Source organism: Bidens hawaiensis, unplaced genomic scaffold (genome assembly GCF_021521415.1).
Source record: "Bidens hawaiensis isolate Kalapana, Puna unplaced genomic scaffold, B.hawaiensis_p1.1 tig00009003_1, whole genome shotgun sequence".
Taxonomy (NCBI): Eukaryota; Viridiplantae; Streptophyta; class Magnoliopsida; order Asterales; family Asteraceae; genus Bidens; species Bidens hawaiensis.
Window position 1 is genome coordinate 156,795 of NW_027491656.1, and position 22,761 is coordinate 179,555.

The 22,761-nt window shown below is 36.6% G+C and overlaps 1 long non-coding RNA gene and 1 pseudogene across 2 annotated transcripts; one reads left to right on the top strand and one right to left on the bottom strand.

Annotated features, from left to right (window-relative positions):
- Positions 1-7,547: 7,547 nt before the first annotated feature.
- LOC143530720 (hypothetical protein At1g04090-like) lies at positions 7,548-9,325 on the bottom strand (annotated as a pseudogene). The gene is made up of 2 exons (XR_013134909.1): positions 9,141-9,325; positions 7,548-9,063 (listed from the first exon to the last, which is right to left on the bottom strand). The product of XR_013134909.1 is annotated as a hypothetical protein At1g04090-like (transcript).
- Positions 9,326-11,185: 1,860 nt separating this feature from the next.
- Positions 11,186-18,894, top strand: LOC143530721 (uncharacterized). The gene is made up of 3 exons (XR_013134910.1): positions 11,186-11,341; positions 11,628-11,666; positions 18,320-18,894. It is a non-coding gene; the product is annotated as an uncharacterized LOC143530721 (long non-coding RNA).
- Positions 18,895-22,761: the final 3,867 nt, after the last annotated feature.

The following is a 22,761-nucleotide window of genomic DNA, read 5'->3' on the forward strand; positions in this document are numbered from 1 at the left end:
CAATAAACAAAGAAATTATACAATATGGATTTTTGATATGTGATATAAAATGATATGTTAATGAGCAAGTTTATGCAGAAAAATATTGAAAAAGTGAATGCGTATGCATAATTTGTCAAGTTGAAAAGAAGTCCATGATGGATTGGTAAATGCATGAATTTATGCTTATGAAATAAATTATTTGGATTGAGCTTGACATAAATCAAGAGATATTTTGATAAAGAGGGAGATAAGTTGGATATAATTAGCCATACTTTTATCAAAATTTTACTATTAAAAGTTCATTCTAATCACAGTTTACAATGATGATGTACATATCACCGAGAGAAACATATGAGCTTTTAAAGAGAAAATTCTTTTTGAAAGATCTTGCCATAGTGTGATTATTGTCCGACTTATGATTCGAGTAAATGTGTAATTATATGCTTATAAATCCATCACAGTGCATCTAGAAAATGTTGAGACATTTTACCATGGACAAGTTTAATCATATTTAGCATGTTAAAGGATGTCTAACAATGACTCTATATAATTTCCTATCTGAATATGAAATATTATTGATTTGGAAATACCATAATTAAATGCATTTGTGCATTATGTCGGATTGTTAGCTATATATGATTATTATTTTCTTTATTTATATTTATTGGCATGTGTTCTGCTAGGAGACATCACAACGGGTTAAAACATATATTTCAGGTATGAAAGATAAGTGTTTATATTTTACTAACCCATCAAAACAAGTTTGATTAGTCTTGTTGATGCAGAGAAACACAACAAGATCATAGTGTTTACCAGATGAAACAATATAAGTTTTCACGTGAAGATCATACAACATTTCAACTTAAGGATTCGAATGTCAAGGGACGAAGACGTAAATAATTAACTACCAAAGTTTTGGGTAAACTTTCACAGAAGATCAATATTTACCATTTTAACGGATATATAAATCAGGGGGAGACAATACGCGCTGCACTCTTTTTCCCTTAGCTATGGTTTTGTCCCACTGGGTTTTCCTAGCAAGGTTTTAATGAGGCAGCATCTCCAAGCGTATTAAGTTGATAACCAAGGGGGAGTGTTATAAATGTAGACAGAATTACAAATTTTGTCCTTTAAAAAAAGCCAAATTACGGTTCGTGTCCTTTTTTAAGTTTCCTTGCAGGCGGTATCCTTTAAACATTTTTTTCCTACACGTTATGTCCTTTACGCTAACTGGGTTAGAAAAACTCAGTTAAATACCCTCACGTGAGGCGCATGTGAAGGCATTTTTGTCTTTTCGCCTGTACCTGTAGATTAAATACAATATACCTTTATTTTTAAAAACAAAAAACCCTCTCCATCACCATTTCCACATCTTCCTGTATCTTCTTCAGCCTCCATAGCCGCCACCAACAAGCAACCACTAACCCACCACCAGCTAAGTACGCCGCCAGGCGCTACCACACCACCATCAAACCCCACTGGCCGCCGCCACCATCAAACCCCACTGGCCGCCAGAGGTCTTTCTCCCCCTCTCTTTCTCTCACACACACACACTTGCCGGAAAAACGTGGACCACCTCCGGCTGTGAGGACTTTCAAAACATCACCAGCTACTGTGAGGGGTAATATTTTGTACGAACCGCAATACCAAAATCATCCATAGTCAATCCCTAACCCCATCATCAATGAATCACAGGCTACAAATCCGCGTATATAAATCATAGATCTGCAAATCGATTTTCCCTTCACCTGACTTTCTTTCTTCGTATCAAAATGGTATTAGTTTAAGGCAATGGTGGGTGTCCGACCACCAAAAACCTCATCGTGCATCATCTTCATTTATCACAGCAGCGGATCCTTTAGATCCGGCCCGAATTCCGACTCTATACCATATCCAAATGCACACCCGGGCTAGCTCCGGACCCATGTTAAACCTCTAGAAGTTGAATCGTCATTGGTGTGGTTGTGGCGTGGTCATAGTCAACGATGACGGTGGTGGTCACAGGTGGCCAGATTTACTGTTTTACCCGAGATGGGCTTTTGTTTTAGCCGGATTTACTGTTTTACCAGAGATGGGCTTTTGTTTTAGCCGAATTTAATGTTTTAGTGGAGATGGGATTTTTTTGGTCGCCGGATTTGATGGTTCGCGGTGGCGGTGGTGATGGTAACACGGACGGTGGTGGTGGTGGTTGAATGAAGGAGGAGGTACAGGCGAAAAGACAAAAATGCCCTCACATGCGCCTCACGTGAGGGTATTTAACTTAGTTTTTCTAACCCAGTTAGCGTAAATGACATAACGTGTAGGAAAAAAATGTTTAAAGGATACCGCCTGCAAGGAAACTTAAAAAAGGACACGAACCGTAATTTGGCTTTTTTTAAAGGACAGAATTTGTAATTCTGTCATAAATGTATTAATATTATGGTTATCAATACCTAATATATATTAGCTTTCTCTTCAAGTTTTCATATCCTATATATATATATATATATATCATTGTACCTCCTTGTATTACACACCTAATTAATGAAATCTCTTTCTTTCTCCCTACATCTCCTTCTTTCATGTTTTAGCTATTAGGCTTGTTTCACAACAATATGAACATTTTCTTAGCATATTGTATGTTAGAATCCAATCACTCATTTAGTTACATGTTTACAATTTAGAGCTATCTCCAATGCCCTTTCAAATGTGTCACGTCAACGTGATATGACACGTTTGAAAGGAGGTGCTAGAAACATAGTTATCAAAATCGACCGCTTAAGGCGCTTAAGCGCATTTATTGGGCGAGGCGCATTAAATGCGCTTTTAATGCATCGATATTAAAAGCGCTGACTTGTTCCTGTTCTCAAGTGGCATGTGTATCATTTATTAAATGACATTTAACCAATCTCTTCCTATTCTCATGTAAAATATACACCTTCCACTGTTTAAGGGCTCAACTAGTTTATTATTTATTATTTAATATTTAATTTATATACGTTTTAATGTTTTTTTCCTATATTTATTATTTATTTTTCTTTTATAAATATAACACAATATATGATGTTTAGTATTTAGTCATGTTTATCATAATTTGATATATAAAATAATAATAGTTATATAAATATATATTAATATATACTTGGTATATAAAATAATAATAGTTATATAAGTATATTTAAAATATACTTATATAACTATTATTATTTTATATACCAAATTATGATAAACATGACTAAATACTATGAACTGTTTCAAGAATGAATCTTTATTTTCTTAATAAGATATTCTACTTTAGTTAAAATTTTGTTCTTTAATGTGCGTTTTTTATAAAAAAAAAAAATCGGGCATTTTTTTTGCGCTTTTATTTTGAGCGCTAGGTGAAGCCTCAACGCTTTCGAGCGCTTATCACTTTTAATAACTATGACTAGAATTATCATTCACATAAGAACGATAATATATAGAAATTAGTCAAGTAAATTAGATAAACGTGTAAAAGTATATGTTCGGCCAAAAAATTAAATCTTAATGCTAAATGCATGATATTACTACTAGAAATAGTAAGAAAATGACGCAGGTCATATTAATCAGGGCGTCGACTTGTATTTGGATGATTGGATCAATGGGAATGTGGAAAAAAGACGAAAAAACAGGCCATAACTAAATAAATAAACAACCAATATATAATCATTTTTTTAATTAATTTAGTTTTAATTTGAATTGTTTTCTTATTACCTAGTCAAACTAGTCTACAGTATTAGTCGAAATTAATATTTCAATTTTAGTCTTTGTCGTTTATGTCCCAGTTAATATATGGCTACTTTACCGAATTTAATGTGTAGGCTAGTAGTATAATATATAATGACTCATATGTAACAGTTATGACAACTTTTGACTTACACCATGTGTCCTGCAAGCGTTATGTTTGCGTTATGGGTTGAAAATACGGGGTACACCGCTCCCCCTGTGTTATGAGATGTTGTTTTTTTGGTGTGTTGTATATAAAACGCGCAAATGACACACAAATCAAAAAAATATTACCGTTATATATATAACCATTGAGAATAAAAAAAAATTATTTATTTATATATTAAACCAACTAATTCCCAATCAAAACTCATCAAATTTATAAAATTTCTCTTTTAACTCTACAACTCTATAATTCCTTTACACAAAATTCACTATATATGGATCCTCCATCTATATATAAACAGTTTTTCGGGCCCGACCAACAAGTCGAGGACGTGGAGGAGGAACAGGCGGTTACGAGTGCGATTATGCTCGCGACACAGTATACGAGTTCCGTTACGGGTGCGATTAGCTCTCCACCCCCCGTTTCAACAAGAGCATATATCGAACGAGATTGTGCCGAAGCCAACAACCGGTTGATGGCAGATTACTTCTGCGACTCGCCGAGATACAAGAACCCGAAGACCTTTAGGCGTCGTAAAAGGATGTCTAAAAATTTATTTATGCGCATCGCCAATGATTTGGAGCGTGAGTTTGATTACTTTAAGCAAAAGCCTGACGCTCGAGGGACGCTAGGATTCACGGCTATTCAGAAGGTTACGTCAGCCGTGCGCGTGCTAGCCTACGGAAACACGACCGACATCAACGACAATTATTTAAAGATGGCCGAAAAAATAACCCGGGACACCTTGGAGTATTTTTGTTACGGTACTTTTTGTTTTTTTTTTTAAAATAGTTTATCACTTGTTTACTATGATCATTTATTTTATAAAAATTTTGTAAAATATAGGAATATTTAAACTATATGGACCACATTATCTGAGAGAGCCCAACGTTAACGATCTACAACGTCTTTACGAGGCACATATAAGGGTGCATGGTTTCCCCGGCATGATAGGAAGTGTAGATTGCATGCATTGGGAATAGGCTAATTGTCCAACTACATGGTGAGGTCAATTCACACGAGGTGACCAAAAGGGACCAACGATCAGCCTTCAAGCGATCGCTTCATACGACCTTTGGATTTGGTCGGCATTCTTTGGTGTTCCCGGTTCCAACAATGACATAACCGTCTTAGAGCAGTCTCCTGTGATGGAGAGTTACATATCTGGGACCGTTCCCGTCGCTTCGTTTTGGGCTAACGATAACTTCTACGATCATGGGTACTATCTGGGTGATGGAATATATCCAGAGTTCGCGATAATTGTTAAAACATTCAGAGACCCGATGGATGAAAAAAGACAGTATTTTAAGAAAGTGCAAGAGTCAGCGAGAAAGGATATCGAGAGGTGTTTTGGTGTTCTTCAACAACGATGGCATTATGTTAAAAATCCTTGTCGTCTGTGGTCTTTAGAAAGAATGAGATGTGCTATGTATGCGTGTATCATAATGCATAACATGATCATCGAGGACGAGGGAAGAGCAATATGTCCAACATTCATACCGGACCCGGATCCACCACGGACTCCGGCAAGTATGGAGCAACGACTCGAAAACTCGGATTCCGTGCGGTCAAGAGAGATACATAACGCACTAAAGGAGGATTTGGTCCAACATCTTTGGATGTATCGGCCTCTGCCTGGTGAAAACGATGATTAAAACGAGGGCAACAATAAAGACGATGATGAAGACAACGACGACGATGGCGAAGACGATGAAAACGACGACAAGGACGACGACGAAGAGGGCGAAGACGACGACGACAACAACGACGAATAGTTTTTTTTATTTTCTTGTAATATTTATTTAATAAAATATTATTGTTATTTGATTATTCTTATTAAAAATTAAAAAAAAAACAAAAACTGTAAAAGTGACTGGGCGCCACGTGGCGCATAACCCCTGGATGTGGAGAGTTATGACTACAGCCTGTTTTTGTACAAAACCATAACTTTAACTGGGCACCACGTGACACATAACCCCTGAATGTGAAACTTTATGACTACACATGATCTTATAACACAATTTCTGTCATATAAGTTTTACCTAATCGTTTGCTTAAACATAACCAGTTTTATCGATTCTGTTGTACATAAAAAAATAGCTAATTTTCACCTTCAACTATCAACGTAGTTTGAAAAGAAATATTTGCCACGCCAACATGCCACGTGTGGGCTAGGTTGTTATAAATTCATTATCCCGTGTAGGCAAGGTAAACAACTTTGTTTTATAAAGTGGTTTGAAATTTTAATTATTAATACAAAAAGTTACATCACAATCATACTTTAACTTTGGACAAATGAAGTATATAGAATATAGAAAAAGGAATATATTACTCCCGAAAATGGCATATTACGAACAACATGCGTGTACGTGTTTGTGTAAATCATTTTCTTAAATGCCGTATATAACTATATTAAATATGAATAATGATTTTGAGTCAATCTTAATTCTTAAACATCTTATACATAATATCCAAGAAAATACTAATATGAATAAAATATAAATTTAAACAATATTATAACAAAACAAATCGTGACAAAATAACATCGAATTATTCTAAAAGGTTATTCAAATTACAATTTACACCAACAAGATTTAACTAATAACTCAACCCAAAGCGTTTGCTTCTTTGATCCTTTTAGCCAAAGATTGTTCGGATCACATACTGCTTTTACGCTCTTTGGTAGCGAGTGATTTTGGGCATATTTCATTTCGATTATAATGAAAGATATGGCGTTCATTTTTAGGCTAAAAAGTTTGAGAAACCAATGTGAGAAAGACAGGTGTTGGAAACTAGTTATCTGAAAAGATTCAGAAGCAAACTAGCTAATTTCTTCTTTCTCCATTTTGAAAATCAATTAAGGATGCGGATTGGGAGTGTGCCCGGGACCGGATGGGTATAATTCCATTTCTCTTTTATTGTCCTTTTATTTTATTTTATCAATTATCACTATTTTGTTTTTTTATTAGACATGCTTTTATATTGGTATTTTAATATATTAATCTTTTTTCTCATTTTAACTCGTAATCAGGTTCAATCATCGATATAGACAACAGACTCTACTTAGTTCGTACCAATCAACTACTCAACACTATACATTAATTTGTAATATTTTGTATTCTTTACGTTTTTGGAGATAGTTGCTTACTTCTACGATTCCAATACTATTATAAGTTAGATAACTTAACTACACGTGACTCGTTAGACACGATTAAGTAATTCTACAGCCTCATCCTAATTGCACAACTTATTACGATTGAAAACGAAACGAGTCTGGCCAGTTAAATAAATTTACTTTAATACAATCAAAAGATGTATAGTACATGGGATAAAAGTCACAAATTTCATCTTAAACTAGTTCTTTAATTCTTTTAAATACCCTATACTACCACATGTTATCATATCATGGTCACATTTTATAATACCTCGAATAATATTACCGTAAATTAATAATATAACCTTTTCAACAATATATTTTGTAAGATTTTTTTATAGTGAATATCAGAATATGAAAACAAGGTATGTTTTTACAAATAATCTTCATAAAATAGGAAACTAAATACAATCTAATCTCATAATCTAACAAGGGTAAACAATACATTCATATCAATGGAAAAGAAATATTATTTGGAGCATACTAACATCACAAGTTATAATATACGAATAGCATTGCTCATCGTTCATCACCGTCCCAATATTCTTTCGCTTTGGTCCGGTTGGTCCATCCTCTTCATAAACTTCATTTGGAAGAATCTTCAACAAGCTCTCGATAGCAGAATCTATAATCCCCAATGAGTTTTTCAATTTCTCAAGCTCGACTCCAATGTCATACGTAATTTTTGGACCCCATTTTCTCATATAGTTTAACCACGGTGGCTCAATTATAGAATTAATATATTCAGCCGCCATGATTGAGTATGCAAATTTTACATCTATAAACACGTCACTTTTTGCTGTATCATTTCTTAGCCCAACAACATTTGTTCCTTGGAACACAACTCCAGGAACATGGTACGTTGCATGGCCATGCAACGAGGAGTACCCTATAAAATTGTTAGTTCCATTCTGGAACTCAAGGGATGTGGTGTCTATCCACATTCCTCCACTATGCTGCGAAAAATAAACACGATATAAAACACCGTTAAAGTTACTGATTCTCATAGTCATATGTTCCCAGTCACCTATATGTTCACCTATTTTCCCTAGAGGAACATCAATGAGACCTACTTTGGCTATTGCACCTCCATTAAATGGGTAGAAAACCCATATGAGTATATCACTAAATGTTGCACCTAGCATAGGTTTAACATGGATATAAACCTCACAACTTTGTAGGCCTCCTTTCTTGGCTCTCTCCCTTTGTGTCTTGTCACTTGGAAGGTCAAGCCAGTACGTGCCATCATCCGAACCACCTTGAGGTAGGTTTGAGCCCGTGGCTTAAACAAGAACAGGGTTAGACTCGTCTTCAGCGTGATACAATAAGGCCCCATTGCTAAAATACCATGTTGTTGAATATGGAAGGTATGTTTCACTAGGATGAAAATAGAGTCTTGGAGAGTATTCTTGAACCAAAGCCTTGACTTGAGCCAAATTAGGCATGGATGATGTTAACATATTAAAGTTATTATTTTTAAGACAAGTTAAGCTAGAATAACTATTGTTTTCATCTTGAACTATAAATGTACCTACACAAACCCCTTGGGCTTGTGCACCTCTAGTTTTCGGCCTCGAGCTATAAACTCTAGCACCATCATCCACACTCCATAATAAAACATCGGTCTCACATTCGTCGGTCAAGTCAGCACAAACACACCGAATGTTATCAAGTGGAGGCTTTTCTGACGAAGAAGTGACCACATAACCAACCGGATAATATCCATCCGGTGGTGTTGGCAACCAAATGTAGCAAGAATCATCAACTGTTAAAACTAGAGTAAAATCTACCGGACTAGCTAGGATTCCACCTGATACATCTTTTCCAACAAGAACCCAACCGAAAAGCGGGGTTGCATTAGATTGACAATAACATCCTAGCATTGAAAACCCGTCTGGCATTGGATTTGGCTCAAAGAAAGCTGCACCATTATCATCTGATCCACCACTAGAACTAGACCATATTTTGGTGAAAGATGTTATTTGACGAACTTGGAGTCCTCCTAGATCAATGGTTCCATTTGCAAAACCTTCTCCTGTTTAGGAACAATAATTAAGAAAAAATTTCATTAGAATAATCTTAAGTTAACTAGAAAGATATAATAAAGATAACCTGGTGGCCAAGAAGGTAACGAAGAAGCAAACTTGAAGTCTGTATCAACGGGGAAACGTTCGATTTCTTCAATATTGGTAGTGAAGCAACAGAGAAAATTCCCCATAGCTTGTTGAGCTAGATTATTAGATCGAAATACTTGCAATTACATTACACTAATATATATAGATAGATATGCATATGTATAAGTAGGGGTGGGATTTAGAGAGAACTCCTTTTAAAGAGAGAACTAGAGAACTAGTAAAGAATTATTTTTAACTATTTTTAAAAAAATATTTTGTGATTTCTTTTTCTTTCCTCCTTCTAATAAGATGATATTGTTCCTAAAAAAAAAAACTTGTCGGTGTAGTACTGTAGTGCATATGTGCACTAATGCCTATTGCATATATACAATAGTGTTTTATTGCATATAATACAACAATATTGCATTATCCATACACAATATTGAATATATGTAAATACGACACTAATAATTGGATGCAAAACACATTAACGCATATATGTAATACAAAACTAATGCACATATGCACTATATCGATTTTTTTAATTTTGTATATAATATAACACTATTGCAAATATACAATACAAACAACTATATATATGTTATTCAACACTATTTAAAATATCAAAATGCACACTATTGCACATATGCATTATAAAAAGTCAGTGTATTGCATATATGCATTACTCGTTAATTTTTTTTTATTTTATGGTGAAGAATAACAACATATAAGAAGGATGAAAGAAAAAAAAATTTAAAAATATTTTTTTTTAATTAAATTAAAAATATTTCATTATTAGTTCTCTAGTGGCGGACGCGACACGCAAATTGACTACCTTTTGATGAGACAAGGAGACCGACGGTGGAGGAAAGACTGCAAATTCATACCTGGGGAGACAGTTGTGGCTCAACATCGACTACTGGTGACAGATATAGGCTTTCGAAATAAGCTAATTGTTCGAGAGAAGAAAGGTACACCTAGAATTCGACGGGGAAGCTTGAAGGATGAAAATCTCCTACTATTTAGGGATAAACTAATAAGGCAGACACGAGCTAGACTAAATGAGGACTCAACTAATATATGGGAAGCTATGGCAACAAACATTATCCAAGTAGTAAAGGAGACTCTCGGGGTAACAACAGGAAAGGCAGGTGGGCATAAGGAGTCTTGGTGGTGGAATGAGGTCGTACAAGACAAGATAAGATAAGGGACAAACAACAATGTTTTAGGGAGCTTATGAGGTGCACGAATGAGTAGGAGCGAGTGGAATTGAGGGAGTCCTATAAAAAGGCCAAGAGAGAGGCGAAGAAGGCAGTGGCGGAAGCAAAGAACGCGGCCTATAGACGGATGTATGAAAGTTTAGAAACAAAAATGGGGGAACATGCTATGTTTAAGATTGCCAAAGCTAGGGAGCGTAGAAGGCAAGATCTAGGACCTGTGAAGTTCATAAAGGATACAGATGGACATGTACTGGTCAAGGAGCAGGACATCAAGCTAAGATGGCAAACCTACTTCCACAATCTTTTTAACAATGGGAGAGCTTACCAATAAGAACATGACAACACAACCTTCCAAAGACAACAACCGAATTACTGTTACTGCCGATGGATAACACGAGAAGAGGTGCAGACTGCACTTAGGAAGATGGGAAGGGCTAAGGCGGTTGGCCCAGATAACATACCCATCGAGGTGTGGAAGTGTCTGGGAGAGGAAGGAGTCATGTGGTTAACTAATCTCTTCAATATTATTCTCAAATTTGGTAAGATGCCAGACCAGTGGAGGAGCAGCGTCGTAGTTCCTATCTATAAGAACAAAGGAGACGCCCAATGTTGTGGTAACTACCGAGGAATCAAATTACTAAGCCATACTATGAAGCTATGGGAAAGAGTGATTGAGGTTAGACTTAGACGAGAAACCCAGGTTACAGTGAACCAATTTGGCTTCATGCCGGGACGCTCCACCACAGAGGCAATACACCTCATAAGAAGATTGATGGAAAAGTATAGGGAGAAGAAACGTCACCTGCATATAGTGTTTATTGACCTTGAAAAGGCATACGACAGTGTGCCAAGACAGGTGCTTTGGGAGTGCTTGGAGGGTAGAGGAGTACCGAGGAAATATATAGATATAATTATGGATATGTATACCATGAGCGCAACAAGTGTGCGTGCGCCCATGGGGGATACTGAGTTCTTTCCCGTAGAGGTAGGACTTCACCAGGGGTCAGCGTTGAGTCCGTTTCTTTTTGCAGTAGTCTTGGATGAGTTGTCAAAGTCGATTCAGGAACGCTACCATGGTGCATGATGTTCGCAGACGATATTGTGTTACTCGCGGAGACAAAACAAGATCTAAACATGAGGTTAGAGGAGTGGCGATCAACCTTAGAGACAAAAAGGTTTAAGGATTAGTCGCTCTAAGACGGAGTACCTCCACTGTGATTTTGGGGGAGTAAATGACAATGATGACACACAGATCACCATTGAAGGGCAGGTGGTACCGCAGGTAACGAAGTTCAAGTATCTAGGTGTTGGGTTTCTATGGATATTTTAAACTTAGTTAACCATTTAACTAGTCACAATTAAGGCGGAAGCGTGATATAAACAAACTAAACATATGTATCCATGTGTTTATATATGTATATATTACAAGTTTATAGGAAATGTGTACATGAACAACCTAATTTATTCATGTTATAAGATTACCAATAATCTATTTATTAGAAATCCGAAGCAAGGATCAAATGATACGGAAAAACTAAACTATCAAAGCTATAAACACTTACATTCTTAACCCTTTAAGAGTGTAGTTGATGTTGAAGAAGATGATGATGTTGAAGCTAGACTTTCAAAGGAAAATCCTCAAACAGAATATACCCCGAGCCTCCAACACACACCGAGCTATGTTAGGGAGCTTGAACACGAATAACCGAGACCCGAACCTCCTTTCTTGACTTTCGGCCGAACCAAAAAAAACAAGAAGGAAAGAAAGAAAAGTGGTTGTGTTATGAAAGTGTGTTGAACCATATGTTTATAATATATGAGATCATATCTCAATCAAGTTCAATCAAATCCATGTTAGGTTTTTGGTCAAGTGTAATCACACTCAACCTCCATCCATTCTTTACCAACTTGACCAAAACTTTTGGGGTGTGGGGCCCACCCAAAACCGGCCCCAAAATATATATATATGTATTTTTTATTTATTTTATACTTTATAAAATATATAAACACCCCATCTTTTATAAACCATTTTATAAAAGAACACATAGTTAAATAATCATTCCAATAATAATTATTTGAATAAATGAATTAACCAATTAATTTATTTAACACTTTCAAGTAGGTATTCAGAAACCCGATTTTCTGAATGTATCGTGTTCTGTATTTGTCTCATAGATCTTATCTTAACAAATACATAATTGGTGTGTGTCTAACTCGTTATTGGGTATGACCCGACTTGGATCAAACACAACTAGCCACATTAACCTAATTATGTGTCTCGGGCATACGGTATTCCAACAATCTCCCACTTGCACGTGACTCATAAGAAGTTAATGCTAATGGTGAATACCGCCTAACAACAGGTCACCACCCCTAGTGTGTTTGACTAAGTGCCATTCAATAACATCATCCCCTTCAAGTCCATACTTGATATGATATAGGTAAGTCTTATCATTACATCCCTTTGTTACTAGATGTCCTGTCAAATCGAAGAGACACAGAGTGATCATTCTCTCAATGATTTAACTTAACAGGCCTTAGACATCTAAACTCTCAACACATAAGAGGAACAAATCCCATCTTGACTGCATACATCCTCGTTGACATCTCATATGATATCTGAGCTCTTTCTTACACGTCATCGTGTTACCGAAATAACAAAGAAGAGAGTCAAGTTATCAGACTTGATGAAAAACCAGATCCAATATGCATCTCAGGTCAAAGGACACAATGATACTCGCCTTTACTCAAGGATTACTTATGATCAGTTGCACTAACTCCATGCAGTGATCCTTGAGAGCGGATCATGTCCAATATTTGTATCCCAGAAATATCTATGAACCTTGGTGGCAAACCTATGCCCTATATTCATCACATGAATATCAACCAATCCAGGTTCATAATAGTCTTACCTTCATACTTGTTCCCACAAGCATGATCGACTACGGACTTTTAGAACAACATAAGTCATTCATGGATTAAACATGCAAATATAGAACATAACTCATTGAAAAATTAAAATATAATTAATTATCATGAGATACCCATTACATTTGTTCTTATACAAACACTAAACACAGATTAAATCCACTCACTAGAATACCGAAGTCCTAATGCACAAACATGACCCTCATGCTTTGGCCTATCGAGGAGCTTCGTGAGTGGGTCCGCAATATTTTGATCGGTATGAACTTTATGAATACATATCTTTCCTTTTTCAACTTCATCCCTTATGTAGTTGAATCTGCGCTCAATGTGCCTCGTTTTCTGATGAGCACGAGGCTCCTTGATCTGTGCAATAGCACCCTCATTGTCACAGAATATCTCTAGGGGCTCCTGAATGGTAGAGATAATCCCTAGATCCATGATGAACTTTTTCATCCATGCAGCCTCTTGGGCTGCCATTGAAGCGGCGATGTACTCAGATTCTGTAGTGGATAACGCGACAACATCCTGCTTCGAACTCTTCCAAGAGACAGCGCCTCCATTCAAAATGAAGACATATCCCGACTGTGACCGAGAATCATCTCGGTCAGTTTGGAAACTCGCATCCACGTAACCCTTTACGACGAGTTCCTCCTCACCAGACCCATATATTAAAAACATATCCTTAGTCCTTCTAAGGTATTTTAATATATTCTTGACAGCCATCCAATGACTGTCACCTGGGTTGTGCTGGTATCTACTAGTTATGCTTAAAGCATACGAGACGTCCGGTCTAGTGCACATCATTGCATACATAATAGATCCTATTGCCGAAGCATAAGGAACATGCTTCATCCTATCCTGCTCTTCCTTAGAGCTAGGACTTTGGGATGAGCTTAACACGGTTCCTCTAGGAATAGGTACCAAACCTTTCTTAGAGTTTTCCATCCTGAACCTTTTCAGGATTTTATCAATGTATGCACTTTGATTGAGTCCGATCAATTTCCTTTGTCTATCCCTATAGACCTTTATTCCCAAGATATATGTCGCTTCTCCAAGATCCTTAATTGAGAAACGACTACTTAACCACGCTTTAACGTTTTCCATACTTGGTATATCATTTCCAAATAAAAGTATATCATCAACATACAAAATAAGGAACATGATTATACTCCCACTAGCCCATTTATACACACACGCCTCATCACCGTTTTGGACGAAACCAAACGCTTTGATTTCTTCATTAAAACGATGATTCCACATCCGTCATGCTTGTTTCAACCTGTAGATTGATTTCCTTAACTTACATACTTTGTCAGGATTAGATGGATCGACAAAACCTTCAGGCTGAACCATATGGACATCTTCCTCAAGATATCCATTAAGAAAAGCGGTCTTGACATCCATCTGCCATATCTCATAATCAAAATGAGCTGCAATGGCAAATAATATCCTGATCGACTTAAGCATCGCGACCGGCGAGAAGGTTTCATCATAATCAATCCCTTGAGTTTGCGTGAAACCTTTTGCTACAAGTCGTGCTTTGTAAGTATCTAAATTTCCATGCATATCGGTCTTCTTCTTGAAGACCCACTTACATCCAACCAGTTTGGAGTTAAGTGGACGATCAACCAATTCCCAAACTTGGTTATCCTGCATGGATTGCATCTCGGCGCTCATGGCTTCAAGCCACTTGTCACAATCAGGTTGTGACATAGCATCTTTGTAGGAGATCGGTTCATCCGAATCGACCAAGTAGCAATCATCCACGAGAAATCCATATTTCTTGGGAGGTCGACTAATCCTACTAGATCTGCGAGCAACGTGTGTATGATCAACCATTTGATCACCTTCAACATCCTCGTGTTGAAAACTAGTATCGACCAACTGTGTATCATCCAGTGATTCTTGAACCTCTTCAAGTTCCACTCTCTTTTCACTAGGTCCTTCCATAAGGAACTTAGTTTCTAAGAAGTATCCTTTGCGTGAAACAAACACCTTTTGTTCACTAGGATCATAGAATATATATCCTATATCATCCTTTGGGTATCCTATGAAGATACACCTGATGGATCGAGCCTCAAGCTTATTTGGGGTGTCACGTTTAACATAAACTATGCATCCCCATACCCTTAAATATGAAAAGGATGGAACCTTTCCATGCCACACTTCATAGGGTATTCGATCCACCTTTTTGGTCGGGGCCATATTCAAAATACGAGCCGCTGTAAGTAGCGCATATCCCCAAAATGATGGCGGTAGTGAGCTTCGTGCCATCATTGATCGAACCATGTCCAACAGTGTTCTATTCCTCCTCTCGGATACTCCGTTATGTTGAGGAGTTCCAGGAGGAGTGAACTGTGAAATAATTCCACAATCTCTAAGATGACATTGAAAAGCATCACTTAGGTATTCGCCTCCTCTATCGGAGCGGAGCACCTTGATTGTTCGGTCGAGCTGATTTTGTACTTCATTTTGAAATTCCTTGAACATTTCAAAGGCTTCATGTTTGTGTTTCATTAGATACACATACCCATATCGACTAAAATCGTCGGTAAAGGTAATGAAGTACCTTTCACTATTCCTACTAGTGGGCTTGAGAGGTCCGCATACATCCGTATGTATGATACCTAACAAGTCCTTAGCCCTTTCATTTGTACCTTTAAAAGGTTCTTTGGTCATCTTGCCTTGAATACAAGATTCACACTCATCAAACGAACCTAACTCATTTGTTTTCAAAAGACCATTCTTTTGGAGAGTATTTACACGATTCTTGTTTATGTGTCCAAGACGACAATGCCAAATGTAGGAATCACTCAAATCCTTTTTGAGTCTTTTAGTGGAAGTTTGATATAATGAGCTATTTGAGGTATTTTCATGAACCAATTCATAAATACCGTTGTTTGGTACAGCTTTAAAATAAAAGATACCATTAGATAATACATGCATTTCTGATTTTACAAATTTAAAGTCAAAGTTACATTGTCTAAGAAGGTGCACGGAAATAATGTTCCTAGTCAAACTAGGAGCATACAAAACATTTCTCAAAACAACTTCCAAACCACTTGGAAGCGATAAAGTGAAGTCTCCTCTAGCGACCACGTGCACCCTTGCACCGTTGCCCATGAAAAGACTCACTTCGCCCTTCTTTAAGTCTTCATTCCTTTTGAACCCCTGCAACCAATTGCAAATATGAGTTCCACATCCGGTATCCAATACCATGTGTTAGAAGAAATAAGATTTAGCTCAATATTAATCATAAAGACATTACCCGAGGCATGCCCCGCATTCCTCTTGTCTCTTAGCTCTTTTAGGTAGACCGGGCAATTGCGTTTCCAATGTCCGGTCTCCCCACAACCAAAACAAGGATCATCCTTATGACCCCTCGGTTCCACAACCTTTTGTTTCTTTGCCATAACCGGTGATTTGCCCTTACCCTTAAGATGCACAGGAGGACCCTTTCTTTTTGCTACCTTAGCCTTAGAATTGGGTTGAGATCGATTCTTGGATTTACCTTCATTGATCGCAAACACGGGTAAAACCCTTTTACCCATGCTCGCCTCGGCTGTTTTAAGCATTGAGTGAAGTTCTCCAATGTTTTTGTCCCACCCATTCATGTTATAATTTAACACGAAAGTGTCGAACCTTTTCGACAGGGAGTTAAGGATCAAATCCGTTGCTAACTCTTTTGAGATGGGACAATTGAGCTTGGCGAGGCGATCAGTGTAACTTTTCATCCTAAGTACATAAGTTGAAACTGGTTGATTATCATCCATTCTACATGCATGCAAGGCTCGAACCGTTTCGAACCTTTCAACTCTTGATTGCTTAAGGAACATTTCCTTAAGTTGAGTAATCATGTCGTACGCATTATGGTTTTCGAAATCCTTTTGGATTTCGGGAACCATAGTCGCCAACATGAGGCATGACACTTGAATGGAATCTTCCGTGTGTTGGACCCAATTCATATATTCGACCTCACTTCCCTCTTCCGGTTCATTGGGGATAGGTGTTTCCAAAACATGATATAATTTTTCTTGTTTTAGAACAATCCTTAAATTTCGGAACCAATCCGAAAAGTTATTGTGGTTAAGACGGTCTTTAGCGAGAATAGATCGGAGAGATACATTTTGGACGTTAGGGATTATGTTGTCGTCGACGTGTGCGGCCATCTGCATGAACAACCTAATTTATTCATGTTATAAGATTACCAATAATCTATTTATTAGAAACCCGAAGCAAGGATCAAATGATATGGAAAAACTAAACTATCAAAGCTATAAACACTTACATTCTTAACCCTTTAAGAGTGTAGTTGATGTTGAAGAAGATGATGATGTTGAAGCTAGACTTTCAAAGGAAAATCCTCAAACAGAATATACCCCGAGCCTCCAACACACACCGAGCTATGTTAGGGAGCTTGAACACGAATAACCGAGACCCGAACCTCCTTTCTTGACTTTCGGCCGAACCAAAAAAAACAAGAAGGAAAGAAAGAAAAGTGGTTGTGTTATGAAAGTGTGTTGAACCATATGTTTATAATATATGAGATCATATCTCAATCAAGTTCAATCAAATCCATGTTAGGTTTTTGGTCAAGTGTAATCACACTCAACCTCCATCCATTCTTTACCAACTTGACCAAAACTTTTGGGGTGTGGGGCCCACCCAAAACCGGCCCCAAAATATATTTATTTTTTTTTTTATTTATTTTATACTTTATAAAATATATAAACACCCCATCTTTTATAAACCATTTTATAAAAGAACACATAGTTAAATAATCATTCCAATAATAATTATTTGAATAAATGAATTAACCAATTAATTTATTTAACACTTTCAAGTAGGTATTCAGAAACCCGATTTTCTGAATGTATCGTGTTCTGTATTTGTCTCATAGATCTTATCTTAACAAATACATAATTGGTGTGTGTCTAACTCGTTATTGGGTATGACCCGACTTGGATCAAACACAACTAGCCACATTAACCTAATTATGTGTCTCGGGCATACGGTATTCCAACACTAGGATCTTTTGTTCAGAGCGATGGGGAATTAGACAGTGATGTGACCCATCGAGTCCAGGTAGGATGGTGTAGATGGAAAGCAGCCACAGGTATATTATGCGACAAGAGTTTCCCAACTAAACTAAAGGGAAAATTTTATAGGGTTGCAGTTAGACCTGCAATGCTATATGGAACAGATTGCTGAGCCATCAAGAAGGCACAAGTGCGGAAGATGGAGGTAGCAGAAATGAGAATGCTACGATGGACGTGTGGGCACACAAGGTTAGACCGAATAAGAAATGTTGTGTTTCGGGAGAGATTAGGGGTAGCGAACATATCAGACAAGATAAGAGAGTGGAGATTGAGATGGTTTGGACATGTGAAGAGAAGACATTCGACGAATCCTGTTAGATCCGTATAAAACATGACTATAGATGGGAGAAGGGGTAGAGGACGACCTAAATTGACTTGGGATGAGAGAATTAGGCGTGATTTGATAGACCTAAACCTCTCCGAGGACATGGTTGGAGATAGAAATTCTTGGAGAAGTAGGATTAAAGTTAAAGATTTCTAGGGAGAAATGAGCACCTTAAGGCTTCTATTTACCTTATTTTAGTATGTGTATTATTACTATTTTATTATTACTATTATTGTTTTTATTATTATTATTATTATTATTATTATTATTATTATTATTATTATTATTATGTCATTTACTTTATATTGCATCATACATATGTATTACAGAGCTGAGGGTCTCTCTGGAAGCCACCTATTTATCCCGTTGGATAGAGGTACGGTGTGCCTACATCCCACCCTCCCAGACCCTACTTATAGCTTTGCTGTTGGTGGGACTTAACTGGGTATGATTGATTGATTGATATAGTTCTCTTCATAAAATGGAATTCTCTCATGATCCTCTCCCTGTATAAGTATTAGCTATATGTGTATAGAAGAATAAAAGCATTTTGGTAATTTGGCTGGTTTTGAGAAATATCTATGTGTTTTTCCTTTTCTTGTTTTTTCTTTAAATTTAGTTCACTAACTTTAGAAGATGTATGCAAAACGTCATTGGTATATTTCATATTTGAGTACTCAACCTAATAAACATGATGTGATATAATTTGGGGAATCTAGCTTTTAGTGGAACCAAATTCTTATTTGGGTATTGGATGTTGGATATGAGTTTTGGTTAGGCACGTATATTCGTGTCCTACGTAAAATAAAGACCTCATTATATACGACTAAACCGGTGTTTTCATAGAGAACGGTGAACCAAGAATCCTGAATTCGAGTACGGGTGTACTATGATATGCAAAACGAACAACGCCGTTAGCCTCGTTCAGAAAGAGACTTCTTGGAACCACTCTCAAATGTGAGAATTAGTATGGTAAGTTGTAAGTAATAAGGAGAGAGTCTACAGAGTGAGGGCAGATTCCTTTAACGTTTAAAGAAGTCTTCTAGCTATAACCGGGGGTATGGAATGTTTATTAGGCCATATGTTATGAAAATATACAGTTTGTTCCTTTTGCGGCCATTATAGTGAAGATTGTGGGGGGCGTGTATACCTGGTGCACATGTGGCGCTACCATGTTGATGCTTATTCCTACACAACTCTGGTAATAATGGTGGTGTCACGTGTACCTTCACCTAGGTGTCATTCTAGGATTGTATGCTTCAGGGTGCACGCATGTGGGTTTGTTTTCTTTTGGCGTTTTCCTTTTTGACAAGTTTGGCCTATTGTGCGTGAACTGACCCGGATCCAGGACTATATCTATAGAGCTCTTAATCATTTTAAAAAATAGAGTTAAAAGTTAAAAATCAAAGTACAAATTCAATTGTTTTTAAGGGGAATTGGTAATGATAAAATTCAGAAAAAGCTAATCCTTTTACTTCGCTTTAACCCTTCAAAAATAGTGGAGTTACCATTGAGTCCGTGATAGTGATTTTACAGTGAGAGATTCACCAATAGTGATACGAAGTTTCACATCAATGTAGTCAACGACTAAAAGCTTCATAAAAAAAGAAAGAAAAAGGCAGAGATCTAAAGGTAAAACTTGTAATTACCTGCAATCTTTAATGAAATATAAATCCCAAAATCAATTGAACATTTTGTTTTTGAGAGATTACCACATAAAAGAGTGTTGAATTAGAGATGTTTGGTTTGTGTTTTTGTTGTTTCAATAACCTTAGAGTCTAAATTTATGGTAAATTATTGAGTTTTTTTTACCATAATGGATCGGTAGAAAAAGTACTTATCAAAATTGATACATGTATCAAAATAGTTTTTTTTTTCTCATTATGTTTGGGAAATTATTTTTTCTCACTTCTAATATTAATGGATAAAAATAATTTCTATTGTATTTTTTGATTTAAGTAAAATATAAAAATTATATATATTGAAAAGTAATAAAATTCACATTTTGTGTAAAAGTAAGTTAAGGTACGAGTTCTATATTATTATATTTTTGTTTTTTTTTACTCCATGATGTCTTTTTTTTAATATATATGGAAAAAAACATTAAAAATTAGAACCACGAATTGAAAAGTTTTCTTTGCTTTTTTTAAAATCTCATTCTCGTTCTTATATTTTAATACAACAAAGATGACTTTTGTTAATTTAAAAAAAACACTGAATATGAAATTGTATTCAAAATAAAGTATTTTTTATATCGCAAGCTTTACGAGTGCAATGACATATCTACATCAATGACGAGGGGAACCGCATCCGACTTAATAACATAGATACCGCAATTAGTATTAAGTCCATTTCAAATTTCTAGGCTCCTTAATATATAAAAATAGCTTGAAGAAAACCATAAAAGAAAATATAGCAATAAACAATAAAGATAACAAAAACTTAAAATATAATAGTATAAAACCTTTTCTTTAATCGGTTTTGTTAATAATAAACAGTTTTCATAACAATATTTGAATAATATTGAAAGAACGATAAGCAAAACAGAATTGTGAGTTTTATTACTTACTGATATATATATAAATTTTTGTATATCTTACTAAAGAAAATTATAAAAAAATTATTTTTATCCATTAAGATGGGGAATAAGAAAAAATGATTTTACAAAGATAAAGAGAAAAAAAACATATTTTGATAAATAGTTTTTAAATCACCCATTTTAGTAATAATTTTTCTTTCAATCTATTTTGATAAAAAAAAAACTCGTAAATTACTCGTGGGGATAAAAAAGAAGAAAATGGATGTTAGGTAATATCGATTAATTGGTCAGACCGCCCGTCTCCAATTAGAAGCAAGTACTGTATTATTTAGTTTGGACCATGTTAGACTGAGGGTAGTGGGGGGTGAGGGGTGGGCGCGGCCGCCTACGTGGCTCGCGAACACCGCTACACCCCTCCGGTGAGCGAGGGCGCGGCCGGCCGGCGTGACTGTGGTCGCGGGGCTAACTAGCCGTTGGAGGGTGTGTTGACTAGTCAACTTTACCGTTGGCCAGTTTAAATATTTTTTTTATCTATAAATACAAATCCACACTTTCTATAAAAACTCAAACCATACATTCTCTCTATCAAAACTTCTATTTGTATATTTATAAATGGCATCGTCGTCATCGTCTTCGTCTTCCTATTCTACCGAAGAAGACGAACTCATTTGTCAAGCGGTTCAAACGACGATAAGCTTTTTGAGAGATCAAAATCGCCCCCGAGCCCCATTGTTCCGCCAACCGCGTATTCGTGATCGAAAGACCGCTAACGAAACTTTGATACGTCACTATTTTAGTCCCAATCCCACATATGGTGAGGATAGTTTTAGAACCCGTTTTCGAATGACTAGACGATTATTCATGCGTCTAGCAAATGACTTGCCGGAGCACTTTGAGTATTTTCAACAAAGGGATGACGCTAAAGGTAAGCCCGGGTTCACGGCTACTCAAAAAATTATCGCCGCTCTTCGACAACTAGCGTATGGTGTTGGATCGGACATGTTGGACGAGTATCTACAAATGGCAAAAAAGACCGGACGCGATGCGCTTAACCACTTTTGTAGAGGTATATATTTCTTTTACGTTTGTTTATATATTTTTCAAATATTTACATAACTGATATAACTTTAATAATTATATTTAGGGGTCATATCGCTATACAAGCGGAGATACTTACGTAGACCAACAATGTATGATATCCAACGCATATACGAGGTACACGGTGAAAAGCATGGTTTCCCCGGGTTGCTCGGTAGCCTTGATTGTATGCATGTTGGTTGGGCTATATGTCCCACTGCTTGGCGAGGTTAATTCCATCGAGGTGATCACCCCGGCCCTACTATCGTACTTGAGGCGGCGGCGTCACAGGATCTTTGGATTTGGCATGCGTTCTTTGGGGTTACCGGGTCTAATAATGACCTCAATGTTATCGATCAATCACCGATAATCGATGACCTATCGACGGGGTAGAAACTCCTCAAGCTTTTTTTGCAAATGGAGAACATTTC